Raw genomic sequence first — 7,278 nt, 5'->3', positions numbered from 1 at the left:
ACATGGTCCCAAGATGATACTTAACCCCCCCACCCCCCACCCCTCCAGGCCCATCACAAGGAAAACGAAACCAAATATTAGCTTTATCTAGTATAAAACGGGACCTATGAGCATATAAAACTCCTTTTAGAAGTATTAATACCATCACATGAATCTTAAATGCATGAATGTGATTAGGGGTGCAAATGACACTACAAGAAATTTGGGTCATTATGCACACATAGTATGTGTTGGTGAAAGCATGTTATGTGTTTCTAGTTTTCTTTACCTACACATATATTAAGTGTCGTGATGTGTTTCCTCGGGACTGTTGAGATAGATTATTACTCACACATTAATTATGTGTAGGTATATAACATGCTATACCTACTTATATATGTGTGGCTAAAACTAGTAAATATGTGTTGTTAGAAGTATAACAATTTGTTTAGATTGAAGCTGACATGGCAACTGACGTGGCAAATGATGTGGCAATTGACGTGGCATATGACGAAGATTTTAATAATGACATGGCATGCCTTTACAAAGTGTTGTTGACACGTGTTATAAATATATGTGTGGGTAAAAGTAATAGCATATGTGGATAAAGGTAGTCGATGTGTAGATATTGATTTCAATATATGTAGAAATAATTATAGATATGTTAGTAAAGATATGTTTGTGTGTAAACCTTGACCAATCAGTACCGGTGCAAATGAACAAAACAGTTTTATAAAAGATAACTAAATAGAGACATCTAATATATATTGAGCATTGACAAATACAAAATTTACATAAAAAAATCCAACATAATGAATTAGAAATCAAGAAAATCATAACTAACTATCCAAGGTTACAACTTTATATTAATATATAGTAAAACCACACCTTATCATAATCAACAAAACATCTTGTGATTTTGTCTTCTCAAAATTCCATAGTCAGTATTCGTCAAAAGTCGCCAAGCCATTGTAATTCTTTTTGTTATCAACACCTACCTGTACAAACATGAGAGAAATATATCGATTGATCATTTGATAAGTTCTTTTAGTCTAAAAATAAAGTAATTTAAAACAAAACCTGAAACAAGTGCTGCAATGCACCTTTACCAATATAAAATCAACAATGTTATACCTAAGCGTTCAACACCAACCTGCAAGAATTTAATAAAACAAAATAATAACTACTGATTATAAACATGAAGATCGAAGGATAGAATAAACAAATTTGCAAAACGAACCTGTATATACGAGTGGTGTGGGTAATCATCGATCGCTAACTAAATGGCAAGCTTCAAAGCATAATGACAGAGTCACCGCAATCCAGGCCAATCCCCCTCTCATCCATGATATGGCGTGTTTGTGTAGCCGCGCAAATCCACGAGAGTGTGGTTCTGGAATGGACTTCTTGTGTCTGTGCGATTGTGGAAGACGGCGAATGATTTTTATGATGTTATAATACCCTAATTTTATTGATGGGCCTTTATTTCAAAATAATTTATAGGTTCGGGCTTAAAGATGAATTTTAGAGTTAGTGATATTTTTTTTAATTTTAAAATAATTATTTTGGCTAAGACAATGGACTTGGTCTTTTTCATTTTTTTTACAGATTCGTTTATTTTAATATGTAGCGTTTTAAGAATTAATAATACTAATATTATTATTTTATTTTAATTAAATGTTTAATATTAGACAAAAAAAAAAGTGGGTGATGTAGAGCTAAATGCGGCAAACCGTTTTCTAAGGGTGGGTTAGAGTGAAAGAGGGAAACATTGAGTAATATAACACGGGTGGTTAGAGTGAAAGAGTGAAAAATTGAGTAATTTAACACCTACATAAAGTTAAAAAAGGTAGATTGTACCTAAGGTACCAAAGAGGAACGGGACTTAGGAATAGAAAGCAGGATCAATAAAGTAGTTTTTTTTTATATAAATTACAATTATAGTATAAGGTATTACATAATTTCAGAAGTTTTTTACAGCGAAAAGTGAATGTATAACTCTATGAATCCCTAATTTCACTCTATTTCTTATGTGTAGGTGTGTTGTGTAGGTACATATGTATGTGTGTAGGTACGTATATAATAAATAATAGTTGTAACTAACTATAACTTAAAAAATAACGAATATAATAAATTAGTCCCTGGTGGCCTAATTGTCATTTTTGTATCAAGTATCTACACATATTTATAATTTTAAATATGTGTAGGTATTTATTTTGCCATGTCATTCTAAAATAAATAAATTAATCATTTACTTAATTTATATAAATTTGTTAACTACACATATTGTATATTTTTAAGAATGTGTGGGTATTCATTTTGACATGTCATATCAAAAAATAAAGTAAAAAATTTATTTACTTAATTTATCTGCATATATATTTACATAATCTATGTATTAGTAAAATAATCAATTACCCACACGTATATCATATTTTAACATATGTGTAGATAAGTTACCTACATATGACAAAATTTTGCCACATGTGTGGGTGTTAAATTTTTGACGTATTGCCATTTTTTGGGGGGGAAACTTTCCCACCAATGCCAAGTGTGGCTAAAACATATTACAAACACATATTAAGTGTTAGATATTGAGAAAAAATATCATCAACCATTACCCACACATATACAGACATGTGTAGGTATTTACTCACACATTTACATATGTAGGTAGATTATGTGTGGGTAAACACCCCAATTTCTTGTATCATGAGCTGAGCTGCTCACGAGCTACTCGAGGCCGCTCGTTAAGAAGCTCGATCGAGCCGTGCTTGATCAAGCCCAAGCCCGAGCTCGAGCCTAAAAATAAGCTCGTTTAATAAACAAGCCCGAGCCCGAGCTTTACTTATCGTGCTCGAGCCGGCTCGCGAGCCTAAACGAGCCTGCCATTTATATTACTTTTTTTAAATATATATTAATAATTATTAATTAATAATTATAACGTTATGAAAAAATAAACAAAAATAACTAAATAATATATATTCTTTTATACATAAAGTTATAACAGGAAAATATATATATAAAATAATTATAATTATATAAAAAAATAGTTAATAAATAGTAAACAAAGCGAGCCCGAGCCGAGCTCAAACTTCAAAATCCATTCATGAGATGAGCTCGAGCTTTGAAAATAGAGCTTGAAACTAGTCGTGCTCGAGCTCGAGCTCTGTGCAAGTTAAACGAGCCTAGTCGAGCTCGGGCTCGGCTCGTTTGCACCTCTAAATTTGATGTACCAAATAAAGCTACCTTCTCGCCCACTTCTACTAAGTCAACCCCCCCCCCCACCCCACACCCCTCCACCCCCACAAGTTAAACTGGTGCTTGTAGTTGCACCAACTGCTAAAGCATGGGTGTTTTGTATCCATTGAGCAAAGTCGTCGCACTTGTCGGTGGATATAGGTTAACACCCAAAAGCTCATAACATGTAAATTTGCAAGGTGAAACATTTGAGTTTTTGTACAACTCACATTTCTGTTAGACAACCAGTTTTTCAACCCTGTCATTAAGATTTTTAACCTGTATAACTCATGAAAGAGTATAATATTTCAAATATTTTCAAAATGTTTTCATTACATTACACTAATTAAGTCTTTATAGACTTACCGGATGGTTACTAATGGTATGTGAGGTTTTGTATACAATAATTATTTGTATCGTGACTTATTGGACAAAGAGTTAGCCGATAATTAATATGACCATAGTCACATATACGATCGAGTGACAAATACCTTTCAGTAATTTGTAAATAGACAAATGTAAAAACATCTTAATGTTGTATTGTGAAAATGCGTCTTTACAAATGAATGTACTAACGAGTATTTTGTGTTTTCAATTTTTTTAAACATGATATATGTGACTTGTAGTGAAAGAAACAGGAGCAGTGTCACTGAGCATATTAGAAATATGTTTTTTTCTTTTGTAAATTAGGGTTTATCCTTGTAATACTTAGATTTGTATGTATATGGGTTTTATTCGTAATTTATGAAATAAGAATCACGGTGTTTTAAACTATGATAATTTTTTCTAAATATGGTTCTGATGAAATTTTCCGTTGCCAAATATTTTAAATAAACACCGATACCACTGCTCGCATTCACGCCCCCCGCTAGGATATGGGGTCAGGAGCTGTGATGGGTCGGTACATGTAAAATTTTCACAAAGGTTGGTCTTGACTTTAAGGCATATATCGTATTACATTTTTTTCATACAGGACACTGGGACGGGAGACCTCGTACCACTATAGTGTATGGAACCGCTGTTTGAAATTATCGAGTCGACTTATGGCTATTGAATGGAGCGACTTGGAATACAAGAAACCGGTTATCTTGGCTTGCAAGTAGTCTGATTATTTATGGAAAATTATTTTAAGGAAAAATCTATTTTAGGTTTAGATGGAGATAATTATCATGTTTATTTTATTGTGTCCTAAATATATTCTAACGTGTTTAGGTTAGTCTATATATAACGTGTTTAGGATATGGGAGAAGTTGTATCAAGTTTTTGAGTCAGATTTCTTGATCAATAAAGTTTTGGTGTTAGCCAAATATTGTTTCTTTGTTCTTGTTCTTTACGCACCTCTGATTACTAGAATTGGTATCAGATCGGTTAAGCTCTAGTGGTTTTCGTTCTAAAGAGCGTTTGATCAAATTCGTGATCCATGCGGAGCAACTGAAGACCGGCGATCCATTTTGTGCGTTGATGTGCATTGAATCAGAATTATATTTGCAAAAAGAAAGGTGGTATTGAAAAAATTCATTATCAAAATAAATATCCACCTCCACGTTAGATTGCAAAAGGATTCTGATTGTCGTTTATCAAAAGAAAAAAAAAAGGAGTTAACTTGTTAAACATGATTGTGAATTGTTGAATTGTTCACCACTTCCACGTCAAGTTACGAATAGTATTGTGAATTGTTGCTTGCTAAAAAAGTTCAAAGATACTAGGATTTTTTTTAGCAGCAGACGAAGAAAGAAACGAAGGAAAAGAACAGACAAGGGTTTAATTCTTTTGATCTCTTAGTTCAACAAAGCTTGATCGGCTTGTTTTCAAGGTTAGAGTTTAACGAACAACGATGGGTGATCAATCGTCCAAGAAACAAACCCGAACTCGTTTCAATGTCCGAAACTAACAACAACGAATTACACAGTCTCGGCTATGCACATGTGCGTGCTGATGAATGTGCATGGTGTGTGGGACAAGATCAATTCGGGTGACGGCGATGCAAAACTAAACAATATTGCAATCGCCTTGATTTTTTAGTCGACCCCTGAGGCACAGATTTTACAAGTGGTAATCTGCGAACGACGAAAGATATGTGAGAAGTGTTAGAGACCCAATATCTAGGTGCTGAGCGGGTGAAGGTGGCGAAGCTCCAAACCCTAATGTCAAAGATCGATGAGTAGAAGATGAAAGAGACATGGACAATTGATAAATATGAAGCCACGTTATCGAGCTACTCATCAAAAGACGCCACGCCCGGAAAGATATTCTCGGAAGAAAAAATGGAAAAAAAGTTCCTTACGAGTCTTTCGAGACATTTTATTCATATAGTGGCATCACTCGAGCAAGTTTTAGAATTAAACACAGTTGGGTTTGATGATGAGGTGGGTCTATTAAAAGCCTATAAATAGGGGATAAAATAAGACAATCTTCAAACCGAAAGCAGTCAAAGACGGTTAATTTTCACTAAATCTGAACCGTTTAGTAGGGGTCGAGGTCGAGGATCCTATGCTTCAAGAGGACGGGGACGCGGTCGAGATGATAAAAAGAAGCGTGATGATAAGAAAGGAAAAGGTATGGAACGAAATTTACCGCATATTAAATGCTACATGTGTGGTGAATTTGGGCACTTTGTCTCGAGATGCCCCAACCGATTTCGAAGAAGCAAATCTGAACCGAACGGACGAACATGAAACGAAAGGTCTTAATGCTTCGTTTTCATGATGGAAGGTGTCCAGGAAACCGTATACCTTAACGAGGTTAAAGTAATTCCGACAAAGTACGATATTGATTCGGGCGAGGCCGACATGTGGCGTTTAGATAATGGTGCAAGTTATCATATGACGGGAAACCGTGACTATTTTGCGGAATCAAACGAACAAATAGTCGGACGAGCGAGGTTTGGGGATGGTTCCTGTGTACCGATCAAAGGAAAGGATTCGATTGTTTCAAGGTAAAAGTAGAGAACAGAAACCGATGACTGATATATAGTATATACAGGGTCTGGAGTGTAATGTGATTAGCTTGGGTGAAGCAACTAAGTGGGGTTGTGATATACGGATGAAGAGTAACTACTTAACGATGCACGATTGTAGTGGGAGGTTATTAATGAAGGTCACGAGGAATGCCAAGATGCTTTATAATATCTGAATAAATACTGGGAACCCAACGTGTTTACAAGCAAAATTACCAGGTATGTTCTTCGGTGTTTGCGGGCCAACATACGTCAGATCTGGACAAGTGAAACTGAACCCAACTCTAATTTACAGCAGCAACAGCGACAGTTCTGAAACAAACTGCAGCAATAGCGACGACGAAACTGACACAAACAACAACAACAACAGCAACAATCTCATTATAAACAGCAACACCGCTGTCGCAAACAGCAGCAACGGCGACAAAACAAAATTGTCGCTAACTGCAGTAACAGCAATGAAAGTGTCGCTAACAGCTGTAACATAATACTTTTGATGATAATAAATAAAAAGGATTGTGTTTAGTTAAAAAGCGTGTTAATATTTAATAGAGTGTGGACTTGGTTAATAAAAGAATGGAATAAGGGATGGTGATTGGCCTAGGGTCCATGGGTTTAAGAGAGTATAAATACTCCTTAAACCTTCCTAAAAACCTAAAATCTCTCATTCTTATCCATAAGCCTCCTTACACACTCAAAACAGACACAAACACTCTCAACCTTACGCCCGAGATCCGAAATCTATTAACCAAGCTTAGATTTATTTAGATCTTTAGCTAAGCAAGCAAGAACATGTCTGTATCTATACAAGAAGCTAACCCGTAGCTTAACAAACGTCGAAAGGTACGTTTTATGTATAACGATTGTGTTTTAAAGGACGGTTTTCCTTAAGACTTGGTACTAAGGCAAATCGGGTATTTCTTATACCATAAAAATGTAAATTTGATGTTAAAAGTGGACTTAATGAACTCGTTAGTACGTACGATTCATGTAAAAACCCTAGATCTAGCTTAAACGGGTTTGAAATCAATAAAGGTTTAAACTTTATTGATAAGTAAGTTAGATCTTGGTCTAGGATAGAAAGGAAAACGTTTAAAAGGTGA

At 34.9% G+C, this 7,278-nt stretch overlaps 1 long non-coding RNA gene across 1 annotated transcript; it reads right to left on the bottom strand.

Annotated features, from left to right (window-relative positions):
- Positions 1-225: 225 nt before the first annotated feature.
- LOC143619471 (uncharacterized) lies at positions 226-1,949 on the bottom strand. The gene is made up of 3 exons (XR_013151189.1): positions 1,220-1,949; positions 1,060-1,132; positions 226-977 (listed from the first exon to the last, which is right to left on the bottom strand). It is a non-coding gene; the product is annotated as an uncharacterized LOC143619471 (long non-coding RNA).
- Positions 1,950-7,278: the final 5,329 nt, after the last annotated feature.

The sequence above is a fragment of the Bidens hawaiensis genome, unplaced genomic scaffold, assembly GCF_021521415.1.
Source record: "Bidens hawaiensis isolate Kalapana, Puna unplaced genomic scaffold, B.hawaiensis_p1.1 tig00002442_1, whole genome shotgun sequence".
Classification (NCBI taxonomy): Eukaryota; Viridiplantae; Streptophyta; class Magnoliopsida; order Asterales; family Asteraceae; genus Bidens; species Bidens hawaiensis.
The sequence above is the reverse complement of the archived record's forward strand: the minus strand, read 5'-3'. Positions and strand labels throughout refer to the sequence as shown.